Raw genomic sequence first — 14805 nt, forward strand, 5'->3', positions numbered from 1 at the left:
CCACTTAAATACACGTTCATGGCCAGATGTACCCTCCATACACAGACATGTTCACAGGTTTGGCAGCATGTAAGGAATGTTCATACAGACCACACAGTCATTCCTTCTGGGCTTATCACAGCGGTCCAGGCGGGCGCTGGCTAATATTTGCAGATCACAGACTTTTGTTGCACTGACCTTTGTGGCCGAACTGAAGGAGGAAGTATAAATTGGGCAGTAAAAATGGTCCTATCAAAGACTTAATCAACCTATCTTTACAACTCCAAACAATAAAATTGATCACAATTACGCTCTTATAAAAAGAAAGGGCTTGTAAGTTAATATTTATTGTGAAAAATACTGCCGCTATTTATTTCTCATGGCTGTTAATTGTTTATGGAGTAGTGTGGTGATGGTGGTGGTGGTGGTGGTGGTGGTGGTGGTCAGGCCAGTGAATGGAGAAAAACAGGTCCCACTGCACTATTTTCCTACTACCTACTGTTTACCTGTTTAATGTTTGTACATACGCAATAGTTGCGTGCAGTACCCAACATAACTGAGTACACCCCCGGGTCAGTATCGCTAAAATGTCAAGTAATTACAAATCCTGTCAATTTCATACAATTGGCACAAAAAGAATTAAGCCAATTAATTTGAAAAACAGAAACGTTTGACAAATAAAATTACAATGAAAAGGTCCATACTAAAGAACCAACTGCAAAAAAAAAGTCAGTACACCTTTCACTAGTGAGATTCCATTCTTTGATTATTTTTTAAATATTTTTTATTTCCACCTTATTTTAGATTCACTATTCTTCGAGATTCAAGACTCTTCATCTGCTCCTTGGTAGAGGGGTTATTTGCTCCACCTTCCTCTTTGAAAAACTCCAAAGGTTTTCTATTGGATTCAAGTTGGGGGCATACTCTGCCAGGTTTCACTTTTTTCTTCTTAACAAACTCCTGTTTTGGGATCATTCATTGCCATGTTGGAAAAATTCCTCTCCTGCTAAGCTTCCTGAGACGGGGAGTCATCTTTTCGTTCAGATTTTGGGTATACAAACTTGCATTCAGAGTGCTGCCTATAAATATCAACCCCCCCCCTACACCTTTTGCACTCATGCACCCCCATATCAGCACACTCCCACCTCCATGTTTCACAGTCAGCGCTGTGCAGTCACTGTGGTGCTTCTGGCCAGGTCCACACCAAACACGCTGGACCCCATCTGATCCAAACAAATTTATCTTGGTTTCATCTGACTAAAGAATGTGCCGCCAACCTTCATCAGGCTTCTGTTCATATTCTTTGGCAAAGTTTAATGTTGCAGTTTTCTGTTCTTTTGTGAGCAGTGGTTTTCTTCGTGGACGCCATCTGTAGAGGCGGACTTCATGCAGTGTTCTTCACACTGTTTGATCAGTCTGATGGTGAATCTTGCATGGTGTCATTTTTTTTTTAGGACTGTCGCTGCACCTTCTGTTATCAGTCGTATGAGTCTTCCTGTACCTCCTAACCAATGCTGAAACTGTGTTTCAGCTCATGTTCAGTGGCCTGCGGATGCCCTTGTATCCTCTCCCATCTTTATGAAGTCTCATAATCTGGTTTCTTACTTATTCAGGCAGTTCCTTAGCATATGGAACCATGTCACACAGACACAACCCATGACAAAACTGAGAAAGCTGTGGTGTTCACATGTTCTTTTATAAACTTGTTCATGCAATTAGCCTAAACTGGAAATAATGGGTGTACTCTTTGTTGCATTGAGGTTGTACTTTGGGGGCCGTATTTTAAATGTATTCTACGTAACCTGTTTGTTTTGAACGGTTTGGATGGACTTACAACCATATACCCTATGTTTTTAACATTAAAATAACACCATTGTTGCAAAGCAGTACAATTTTGAATCGCATAACATTCACACACACATCTCCGCATATCGTATACTGAAGGCACAGCAATATCTATAGAGCATGTTAGGCCCAGTGATGAATCTGCACCAGCCCTGAAATACAAAAAAAACAACATTCTATTAAAAGTTCCAATATGTAGCTTCAAACTCGGGCACACATACATATTTCATTGCACTGCATCACCCATAGATGATATATTTCACATATTTCTGCAACACTGTGTATACTTCAGCGTGGGTTTCAAGAGAACAAGAAAGAGAATACATACTTTTATGAAGAAATGGATATTAAATTTTAAGGGAAATATGATCATAACACAAACATGCAGCATTTGAAGTTTTGTTTACTTCTCCAAGGAGTTACTTACCACGGAGTTACTTTTGGCAGTACACGGCAGAGCTCTGGGGTGTTTTTTGGAGGTAGGTGGTTCTGGTGTTACTAGCACTTGGTCACAAAGCTGGCTGTTGAAGTTGTAGGGTGAAAACTGGGGAGAATAAATCCATCTACAGCAGGAGAATGGAGGAACTAAAACCCCTGGAAGTAATTCTCCTCCATCAGATAATCACTTTATCTTCAAAAATCCCAGAGTTATGTTTCAGCTTCCCTGGGCTGTGATTGGCTGAAATACACAAAGGGCACAACATCACAATACATCTCTGTGAACTTTAGATTGTTTTTGAATTGCACAATAATTGAAAAAAAAATCAAGAGACCTTTTTCCAGAGGGCCACCTGTTTATGCTGCTTCAATTAACACCAAGAACAGGATGTCCTTTCAAAGCCGGGTTTTGATTGATTCTGGAAATGTTGCAGTCGTGGTCAAAGCAGCAGCATGAACTGATTTTCGGCCACTAGGGGACAAACGGACCCCAAAGCAATTTGACAGCGACGTAGCCTTGATTTATTCAGTGGGGTCTGTAGCTTATGGGTAACGTGTAAGTAAACAACTGCATATTTGCTCTTCAAGCAGAAAGCAGATCAACTTGGGCACCCGCTAGAATTTTTCTCACTATCTGACAACTGTGAGTCCAGTATTCCCTCTCCTTTTAGCTGTAGTTCAATCTCCACCAACCGCTAAGAGAAACAAACAAAAAAAAAATGGCTCTTTAGCTAGATGATCCACTTTCTTCATCAGGTATGCACGTAAGCTCACTACTGTTTGTGTTCAGTACAAATCAAAAATTAAAAAACGTAACATTTTGTCCATAGATTCAGTTCTGCAACTACTCATACTACAGTATGAGCCTTATAACGTCTACTGATGAACTCGGTGCTTCAGCAGGATAAATGCTTATTATAATGCATCTCCCTACTGTACAGTGAAGCTGCTTGGCCTGCTGGTCACATTGACTATGGTAATGATACCTTCTCATCATGCATTTATGCATATGAACTACATGTGCTGTGAAAATCACAACCTCTCCTCCACCCTCTGGGACACACTTTATATATATATCTGAACAAAGCTTCATCACCCTAGCTCGAGCCTCACACAACCCGGATGGACTGATGCACCTTGATCAGTTTCGGCACTACAATATTATTATTTCCATTAAATATTCAACGTAATAATTACAGATCCAAATACAATGACAGACTGATTACAGTGCATGGACAGTGTGACATGGAAGATATATTTTTCGCCACATTCAGATGAAACAACGAGTGTTAGGAACGTACTGAGGAAAAGGATGAACAGCACAGAAGTGGATTGTGCTGCGAGAGACGCTTTGAGAAGTTTCTTTAGACATTTAGACACTTTTCTTTCCGCCATAAAAACTTCCCACCAGCCTCTCGCTCTCTGTGAGGGAGCACACTAGGCTTCCACTGCCTCTATACCGCGAATTACTACACAACAATGTGGCGACCAGCATTAAAATTTTATTAGCATGTTCAGAATATGTTTGCATGTATATCCAGTCCCTATAGTCTGAAACTCCCTTTAGGTTCTCACTGCATAGAAAACCACAATGTCATAATAAAACATTTTATTGGTTAAGCATGAGATCCTTCATCTTTTACTTTTAAACCTGCAAACAAGAACGTTGGGTTGTAAAAAAAAAAGCCAGGCTCAGACTTACATAAATGTAATGACAATTTAACATGTTGGACTCATGTCTGAATAAGCCCCCCCGGGTCACGATCCATAAATGTTTCAGAGGCGATCAGACTAGTTAAGACCTAATAAGATTTTCAAATGACTCGAGTCATTAAATTATGGATCAATGAAAACTTCCCTCTCCGCTTCTAACTCCCTCTGCTCCAGGGCAACGGCTGTGCGCTCCATCTATTTCTTAACAAACTGGCCAAAGTAGCATCTTGAGCTTCGCACTTTTAACGACAATGCAGGTAAACGCTGCGGGCTACATTTTATAGTTGTGTTTCCGTAAAAAGAGAGAGAGTGTAGTTTTAAAAAACCCTAATTTATTTGGTCATGGGTCACTGTATGACAAAACAGAGCTCTGTTAAGCATGGAAAGCATGATGATCGTGAGCGCTTCATGTCCAAAGTGAGTTCAACTTAAAACAGACATCACCTGCTCCGGGCAGAGTATTTGAGCTGCTGTATTCACATTTTGAAACTGTACGTCCTAGAAAACAATAAGTTTCCTCTGAAGAAAACTCTCTGCAGGATTCCCAAACTGTCGGGGAGAGTCCTGTGTTTAAAGGGAATGAAAGTAGTCAAGGTGATCAGCCATGATTGTCACAACCTTTAACATGCCCACTTATATATGATAATGACCAAGTCAACTCTAAGTCTCTAGTTCTGGCTGTTTATGCGTATGGTTCCTGCTTGTTATTATCTATAGATATATATATTTTTGTTTTAATAAATAATCATCATTACTACTGATGTTTTTTTCTTTACTTCCGTTTTTTTCCCAAAACTATGAGAAATACACTTACCAATACTGGGTAGTTCCTCCCTCTGCTCTCAGAACAGCCTCAGGTCTTCGTGGCCTGGATTCGACACGATGTTGGAAACTTTCCTCTGAGATCCTGCTCCATGTTGACCTGATTGCATCACATCATTTCTGCAGATTCATTCGCTGCCCATTCAAGCTGCCAGTCTCCCGTTCAACCACATCCCATAAGTGTTCTGTTGGGTTCAGATCTGGTGACTGGGGAGGCCACTGAAGTCCACTGAACTGGCTGTCATGTTCATGAAACCAGTTTGAGATGACTTTTGCTTTTTGACACGGTGCATTATCCTGCTGGAAGGGGCCATTAGAAGATGGTAAATTGTGGCCATAAAGGGAAGCACAGCAATGTGCTGTGGCGTTCAAACCATGATGGGTTGGTATTAAGCGGCCCAAAGCGAGCCTAGAAAACATTCCCCAGACCATTACACCACCAGCAGCCTGGACTGCTGACATAAGGCACGTTGGGTCCATAGACTCATGCTGTTTTTAGCACCATTCTGAGTAAAAACTCTGGAGGCTGCTGTATGTGAAAATCCCAGGAGATCAGCAGTTTCAGAAACACTCAAACCAGCTCGTCTGCAGTCAAAGTAACTGCAATCACATTTTTCCTCATTCTGATGTTTGATGTGAACATTAACCGGAGCTCCAGACCTGGATCTGCATAATTTTATGCACTGCACTGCCGCCACATGATTGCATGGTTGGATAATTGCGTGAATAGGCAGGTGGACCGGTATTCCTAATAATACGCTTGGTGAATGCATATTTTTCAGTCCAGCCCGCCTACAGAGCAGCCGCCCCACATTAAGCGCCTACAACAGCCTGCACATTTTACCTACAACACTCTTGTTTTAATGCCTTTTCATTATCTGCGATGTAGAAAAAAAAAAAAGATTTCCGAGTAGTCGAAGAAATAAAAATTGTGCGTTGTGGAAATAGTGAAGTTATAGAGCTCTAACGCACGTCTCTCCTGCGTGGCTGGTCAAAGTGGAGATCACATCGGACGGCAGAAGAGGAGATTGCACCAGTGTCTGGTTCGAAGGTAGTTAATCTAACCTCGCCCACATTGCAGCATTGGAGCTGAGTGTCAGAGCAGCAAATTGCCCTGCTCTGTGTCACTCTGCCCTCCATTTCTCACCTTTCTGTGTTTCATGGTAATCTGAGACGAATTTGCTCGGAACTGCCCTGTTGTCTTCCTGCAAGGCTCCGCATACAGTGGGAAAGAAATGAAGTGCATTGAATCAACCGGCACAATGAGGTTCTTGACTAATGGTTCTAATAATCAGTATTCCGCGGACTAGATTTCAAACATTAACTTTTCACAAAGGGGTAAACTTTGTCTTTCAGTCGACGGAAGGTTGGACTGAATGAGTGTGGTTTGGTTTGACACGAAGCACAACACCTGAAACTGCATCCCGGGCAGGAGAATTAAAAAAAACAAAACAAAAACAAAAAAACCTTTTGTACATTAAATGTCAGACAAGGTAAGTGCCTGCCTGGAATAGCAGGGGGTCTTGCATTTCAGAATTTAGCTCTGACATTTGGGGGAATCTGGCTTTTATCGACATCGGCTTCATTAAAAGAGGACAGCAGGCGGGGGGGTTGTATCGACTGTTGATATAAGAAATAAAACAAAATGGTGATGTTGGATGTGTCTGAAGTTGTCCTTAAGGCTGGGATGGAAAAAAATGATTCTAGCAGGGACGTTAAGATGCACAGATAACACACAAACGCACAGGCAGTTACAAACACAGATAAATGCATAGCCACACAGCCAGTATCAATCGTACATGCAGGTTTAATAAATTTGCTCTCTCGGCTCAGCTCACACCCAGAGATCTCATAAAGCTGAAGTGATTTCCTGCTCATCACGGGTAAAAAAAACACACACACACACACACACACACACACACAAATTTACAGCTTACACTTACAGATCTCAAAGAATAGGATGGTGCATCCCTGAGGCAGATACAATTTCCCTCTCAGCTCCCACCTACTCATACCAGCGGTTTTAGACTGAAGGCAGCTGAGGTGATTCCCTGAACACAACACACACCAATCACCAATCCACAGCAATAAAACCGCTTACCGGTGGGTTCGTCTACAGCACGGGAGGCCACTGTTGGTTTCCCATCTCCAGCTGACAGCAAACGCTGGTTTCTTTCTACTAAAACATCAGTCGTTCCCCAACCCCTAACCACGTGGTAATGACTGTAACCATGACCTATTGTAAGCATGGCAACAAAGATTCTCCAACCTTAACAAAGTAGTCACTTTAGCCCAAACCACAATGTTTCCCTAAGCTTAACCAAGTCATTATTTTAACCAAATCCATCGCCTTTCTTTAAAACTAACCAAGTCATTTTTCTTCCTAAAACTAACCAAACCTCAACCATAGCATCGTCACATCGTAAAACTCATTTTGTTTGTCAAACAGCGATATTTACTGTTTTGGAAAGCACAGATAAATGATGTCCTCCTGCTGATATTGCTGTCAGATCAGGATTTGTTGTTCTAAAGTGCAGTTACCATTGACATGCTTAGTCGTATATTGGGTTGACTAACCACGGCCTTAAGTTCAGAAGCTTCTGCACCTCTGAGCACAAAGTAGGGAGGAAAGTATTCGTGACAGTTTCTGACATTTGTTTCCTCTTGTTATCCAGCAATTGACCCTCCAAGTTTTGGTGATATTAAATAGCGTCACTGTTTCAGACCTTCATCTGTTTCTGTATCTAATTTGAGTGACTTCATTAGCTGAAATGTAAAAACTAGGCCAGAACTGGAATATTTTTTGGGCATTTTTTGCTTGATTAATGACTTAAACAATATACAGTCAAAAATGTTGTCAACAAATAGATTGTCTCAACTCTACTTCACAGTATAATTCACAGATGAAAAGGCAGGAAAAAAACTGGGACTTAGTGCATTGTTTGATCCGATGTAAAGGTAGCTGAGATACTGTGATAGCTGGTCAATTTGTCTTAAGCCAAACTCTCACTTCGGAGCAGTGTGTTGCCAGGAAACAGGTGACAGAGGAATAGACTTGTGCCATTACACCTGCCACCAAAAGTGTAACCGTCAGGTTCGCTGTCATGGTGCTGTCGTCACGGTCACAAGCAATCCATTCTCCAAGTGCAACTGCACTGAACCTTTGCTCCATTTGGCGATTTGGATGTGAGCTCTGTCCATGCTGGGTTACATGGTTGTTACACATTGGTCTGCATAGTTGCTTCAAGCTGAAGTCAAGCATTTCCGTGTAAACACAGAAATCAGATACAGGTTACCTGTAAAACTAAGTGCAACAAAACCTGTTGATTGAAAATGTGGTTGTGACATATGCAAACATACAGCAGATGGTTTACTTTAAACGAAAGGAAGCAATATCAATCTCATTACATGGTAAATATGAAGCTACAGCCAGGTAGACAAGGAAAACAACGGGAACAGTTTGGAGCAAATAAAAATATTTCCAAAAGTGTAAAACTATTCCTGTAATCTGCAGTCGGTCCACGAGTGCTAAAATCTTAAAAGAATTGAAGAAAAAAGTCAGTAAATAACATATATTCTTAAAACTGATAAACCAGTGAAGAGACTCACATTGGGTCAGTTTACGTAAGAGTTGGTAGTTCTTCTGACAGGACTGGATGCCTGAGGACACACAGTGTCTGAGGAAGAGACCGCAGGACAACCACAGTGACTGGCAGGGCATCGAAATATCACAAAATATTTCTATTCATACCAAATATTAATTTTTCCCGAATGGAAGCGTGCATAACGGGAGGCACGTAGCCCACATGTAAAAGACTTGTTTATGTGCCCATGTGAGCGAGCCACCTCACAGGCTTCACTGTGTGTGGGCTCAGAGGTGTGTGTGTGTGTGTGTGTCTGTGTGTATGATGTAGTATGCGTGTCTGTATGGAGAGTCAATTTACTGCTAACTGGCATCATCTCGTGGGACTTGTGTGTCGCTATGGCAACAACTGGAGACAAGGATCAGGGTCGGAGAGCGATAAGACGGAGGAAAGACGGTCTCTCTCCATCTTTTTCGTCTTCCGGCTTCTTTGCAGCGAAAGGTGCAGTGTGGCCCCGTGTTGTTGGGGTTTACTATTTTGACTTGTGTTTTTATAAAGTAAATATCTCATGAAATTGTAGTTATTTAAAATAAAAAAATAAAATACAATGTCAAAGTGTAAAAACTTATTACATGTTCACAAAGCCCAGATTGGTGTGTCTGATCAACAGTCAGACAATTCTTTTCAATTTTGATATGAGAGGGGGAATGAAGAAAATCCTCACATTAGAATATTGATAATTTCACTCAATGATTAACTTGATTAATTGATTATCATCAGCATAATCAATATACAGTATCAACATCATTGTCATTGGTTATTCAACTAAAATGGTCCACTGTCCACCAACTACAAAATTACTAGACCAATTGTTTCAACATAAGTTGGGAGAGTAAATGCAAAGGGCTTCTGTGTTTAAAAAAAATAAAAATAAAAACAATAGATAGCATGTCAAGCATGTAATAATGCTGCTTCTGACCTATCACGTACCATTCACAAGCGGCTGCTCAACACAACTTTAAATAGAGACCATAGATCAACAGACAGATCTAATCAAGTCACGTACCATATTGAATATTAGGGATTATCTACTTATCTGCTGAGGACAATCTGCTCAGGCCTGAGCATCAGCAGATTCAGCCTGAGCCTGCTCCGATACTTATATTTACCTGAACGGCACAGCTGACCGGTCTAAACTCAGGACACAACCATAATACAACATAGAAGTTAATTCGTCCTGACAGATGCTCGGTATACTTGGGAAAAATAAACGCATTCTGCACATAGCAGCAGAAGATATGCAGTGTTTATTAAAATGCATAATTTGGTACACCTGATTTCCCGTGAGTTATTTCATCCAAATATCGAAGATCTTGGTTCAAAACTATAACGGTGATCAGCTATAAATATTGATGATACAGGCAAAAGTTTAACTGGAAGAATGCGATCCCAGTGACTTTATCAGCTAGAGACAAGAGAAAGAGAAAAAACAGACCCAGACTACGCAGAGTGTAGTCTCTTGCCTCACAAATGATCTTTGTTGAGTAAACAGACCGAGGGCAGCAAAGTTTTATTTTGGCCTGTCATCAGTTTTTTTGTTGCACAGAATTACTGTTAATTAGTTGCGGCGGATATGATCTGCCGCCAACAACGTTTACCATTTTAACTGGCATAAGTGACAGTGAGCGTGGGTTAAAAATGAGAAGCTGCTATCTGAATGTTTTTTACACGGCTCTTTGCAAATGAGAAAAAAGACTGGAGAGATATACGATTGGATACCAGATGAGGAAGCATCCAATCGCGGTGGCAGAACCCAGAGTCGCTTGCACAAGGTGCGGACCAAAAAAACGTCACATTCACACACTCACACATGCTGTGAAATGCTCGCACTGTAGAGCTGTCGTAAGGGAGAGCAGCGCTGCAACTCTAGCAGGCTGAGGTGGTCAAAACACAGAAGAGAAATGGTAGTTAAACAGCTTTATTTTAGCTGGTGCTGATCCATTAAAATATGCCTGGTTCAGCCCCGATACCGTCCTCAAGATCGCCTGGGGACACTGGGTATGAGAAGGCCCTCCTCTATTTTCCTTGAATATAAGAACCACTTTAACTGACTTGTCCTGTTGGGAAAGTTTCCCCAAGACATCGGTAGAGAACCACAAAGACTTTTCTCTTGTAAAAGTGAGACATTAAATATTTCCATTAAAGCAGGATGTTAATCCTACAATTGTACAGTCTGTCACGTGTTTTCAAGTGCAGCTAATTCATCAGTCACGTACAATGAGAATAGGAAAGAATCGCTTCCTTTTAAAAACACACATTTCGTTGATTACCAGCCTGAAATGAAAACACAAACAAACTGAATTCTTTATTTACTCATGGCAACTTACAACAGCCAAGTCAAAGAAACAATAGCAACAGTTCTGAAAAATAATAAAAAACATAAAAACTCCAATAACCTGATTAGGTGAAGTACCCCCCCGTGCTAATACTCTGAGGAAGCACCTCTCTCTTTAAATGCCACCTTGAGTCTGTTTGGAGACTTGTCCTCCAACCCCGCTCACCTAGACTGAGCAGTATTTGCTCACTCTTCCTCACAGAACTGTTTAAGCTCAGACAAACTGGATGGTGACCCTGTGGTGGACTGCAATCTTCAAGTCCTTCCAGAGATTCTCAATAGGGTTTTAGCCTGGGTTCTGACTGGACCATGCAAGGACACTGACCTTTTTCTCCTTCAGCCACTGAACGGTCAGTTTTGTTGTGTGCTTTGGGTCACTGTCATGTTGAAAGGTGAACCTTCTTCCCATCTTCAACTTTCTGGCGGAGTGTGGCAGGTTTTCCTCAAGAATTCGATGGTATTTTGCCACATCCATTTTCATTTCTGTCCTGACAAGTGCCCCAGTCCCTGCTGAAGATAAACACCCCCGGAAAAGGATGCTACCACCACCATGCTTTACTCTAGGTACTGTAACTGATGTACCGTATGGTTTTGAGGCCAAAGAGGTCTCATCTGACCATAGCACCTTTTCCACTTGGCCTCAGAATCTTCAAGGTGGTTTTTGGCAGGGCTCAAACAAGAATTATTGTCTTTTGTATTGACCTTTTCCTTCAAAACCTCCCATACAAGCCAGACTTGTGGAGAACTTGTGAGATTGTTGACACATGCACACTATGACCTATCTTTGCCATAAAGACCCTCCAACTCCTTCAGGAGTTGCCATTGGTCTGTGGGTAGCCTCTCTGACCAGTTTCCTCCCTGCTCTGCCATCCAGTTTGGGGGGATTGATTCAGGTGAGTCATGGTAGTACCAACTACCTTCCACTTCATCAAAATAAAACAGTTATTGAAGGTTTTTCTGCATTTTTTTCTTTCACTTGGATGTAGTAATTTGCATTGAGTTAACAAAACTGGAAGAATTATGTTTTTTTTGGGTGTTTGTTTTTATCTCAGGCTTTGAAGCAACAAAATGTGAATGTTTTGAAAGGGGGTGATTCTATACCCACTGTACCTACACACTGTGCTGTCAAGATCTTGCAAGAGGTCGCGATGATTTTCACATGCTGTTTATCATTTTTCGGACTGTCGTTTTGCCAGTAAATCTTGGAGGCTTGACGGGTGATTCAATCTCTGCTCCATTTCTGCCATGAAAATGTCGGGGAGACACTTTAAACTTGGATTTTTATTTCTTTTGTGGCAGCAAAACACGCTTGCTAGCCTAGCGACATCAAAAGCTACAAATAACCCATAATGCAACACTATCTTATAGCAAAGGTTTGATATTTCTGTAAATATGCATATACACTCCATTTCCGAGCAGAGAGTTAAATTAGAAGGCTGGTACCATTTTTTTTAATGTGTCTGTTAATTAAAAGGCTACAAAAAGCAGCTGGTTAGCTTAGCTTAGCACAAAGACTCCAGGGGAAATGGCCAGCCTGGCTCTGTAAAATGGTTAAAAAAAATAAAATCTGCCAGCACCTCTAAAGCTCACTAAGTAGCAGCTTTTATTGTTTGTTTTATCGCAAGACCAAAAGACCACCATCTTATCATCTTTACAGATCCTAAGTGAAACAGGAGAAACATAGCAATTCGCAGGTGAAGACGGTGCACCAATGAACGAGCTCCATTCTTACCGTGTTCTCAGGTACCATGTTCTTGGCAACAGACAAACCTCTTTCCAGGCTCTGAGTGATTTCCGGGCAACCAGCAGAGGCTCCAGGAAGTTACTGGTTGCAGCCAAGAAAATGCATTTCCCAAAACATTCACCTAATGTAAAGGCTCTGTAGCACAGGGTCCGTCACTCACTGCATTTAAAGAGAACCTCTGATCCTGTGAATATGTCAATATCTAGCCCTCGATACGACCCCCAATTCTTTAAACGTATTTCCAGAGGGAAACAAAAAAAAGTCCTGTATTAGGGGCACGATGATGACAAACAAGATTAAAGCACTTGGAGTTAAAATACAATAAAACACCGTCAATGATACAAATCTAAGACCAGAAACTGAACTAAAAACTAACTTTGTATCTCCAGTGTGCAATGATAGAGCCCAAAAAATATACTGTAAATGGAGTCCCAGTCTACGACATGTTGTGTATTAAGTATGGCAAAGTGCTGGAGCGTACTCGAATAGGTCTTGCTTTTCTTTTGATTCTCGTCACGAATGTATTAGGTAAAGAGTTATGGGGATGGAGGGAAGAAAAGTGGATGAGAGATGGAGAAAGAAATAGAAAGCGGGGCGGACGAGTTTCGTCAAGTACAAGCAAAACAGAAATGAAATCCAATCAGACAATCTTGAATGGAACAGGATCTGCACTCAAATTGCATTTTTACATCCAATGTCATGTCAGCTGACAGAGAGAACAAGGAGAGGAGAGGAATAGAAGATGAAGAGGAGGGAGGGAAGGACAAACATGTAGAGGCGAAGTGGAGGCTTGACATGGAGAGGAGAGTCAAAAGGAAGGGAAAGCGTCACAGGGAGGGAGGAAAGGATGGGAAAGGAGGAGAAAAAAGGAGAGCGTGAGGGGAGAGGGGAGACAGAGGAGAAGGGGGGCAGGTGGGAGGAAGGACAAAGGGACCGCAGGAGGGAGGGACTGCAGATAACAGCTAGTTTCATCTGTCACACAGTTTTGCCGGCGTGGGCTGGGTTTGTGTGCGTGACTGCAGACATATAATGTGTGTCAGCTCAAGGTCCTACATCTCTCCCTCTCTCTCTCTCTCTCTTCCATTAAACAGAGTAAACACACTTCGGCATCACATGTTGACTCAAAGACTTCCAAAATGGACTGATGCAAGGAGGAGGGGGAGGTGTGGCACAGATTCCTTGCCAGCCCCGCTTTCACGGCTGGCATCGGGCAACATACAAGCTGCCCTACCTTCTTGGTGGAGGTTTTTGGGGCTGTATGCAGCTGGTGAGGGAGACTGCAGACACCAATCAGAGCTGAAAAAAGTCCTCCAACTCCTCTACGTTGTAAGATTAAAAAAATTATTTCCATGTTTTGGGGTTTTTTTACACAGGAAATCCTAAAAGATACTAGAACTGATAATAAATCAAAGATATCACAATAAAAGACAGAGGTCTCTGTAGTAGACATAGAAATTAAACATTTATTGAATTTAAATAAGATATAGACTGTTTTGGTTGGGAGGATTTTTTTAACAATATTTACTTATCGAGCAGTATCAGGTCTCTGTCAGGGAAATTATGGGTGATTATGCCTAATTGCATAATAGTTCAGCAATTTGTGTGGAATTTATTATGGAAAGCATTATAACCAATTTAATCATAATTGCTTATTTTCTATACCATATTAATTTATATAAAAGAAGAAAATGCAGTTTCTATTACTGTATATACCTGGAGAAGAATCTCTGAATTCATCTGAAACCAAACCCTCGGTGACGGTGCCTGATTAACGGCCCAGCTGATCAGTTGCCTCGCTGTCTCGCAGTTTGAGCGGCTCTGTGATCTGACAAAGTCGTTGGCGCGCTAACATGCTCACAAGGAAAAAGAAGGCTGACCTTAAGCAGGTATAATGTGTAGCATGTTTACCATCTTAGTTCGACATATTAGCATGGGGATCACCAGAGTCGATAGGATCCAAGGGGAGCCACGAATGTCACTACAATTTGATGGCAAACATTTAAAAGGTGTCCTCACTTTCTCAAAAACGTACTCACTCTGGAGTTCCAACATTCAAAAAAAGTCCTCTCAAAAAAAGAGAAGGGAAAGAGACACACACACACCACATGATATGAGAAACACTGTCAAGAAAAGTCGGAAATCCACTTTCACTGTCACACATTCTCCAACAGCAAGGCATGAACAACCCACAAAGTTACACATGCACACCGAGGAGAACCACCCACTCACGTCAAGGTACCCAAGACAAACTGCGTGTCAACTCCTTCTCCTCTGTCTTACCCTCT

The sequence above is a fragment of the Xiphias gladius genome, chromosome 18 (assembly GCF_016859285.1).
Source record: "Xiphias gladius isolate SHS-SW01 ecotype Sanya breed wild chromosome 18, ASM1685928v1, whole genome shotgun sequence".
NCBI classification, from domain to species: domain Eukaryota; kingdom Metazoa; phylum Chordata; class Actinopteri; order Istiophoriformes; family Xiphiidae; genus Xiphias; species Xiphias gladius.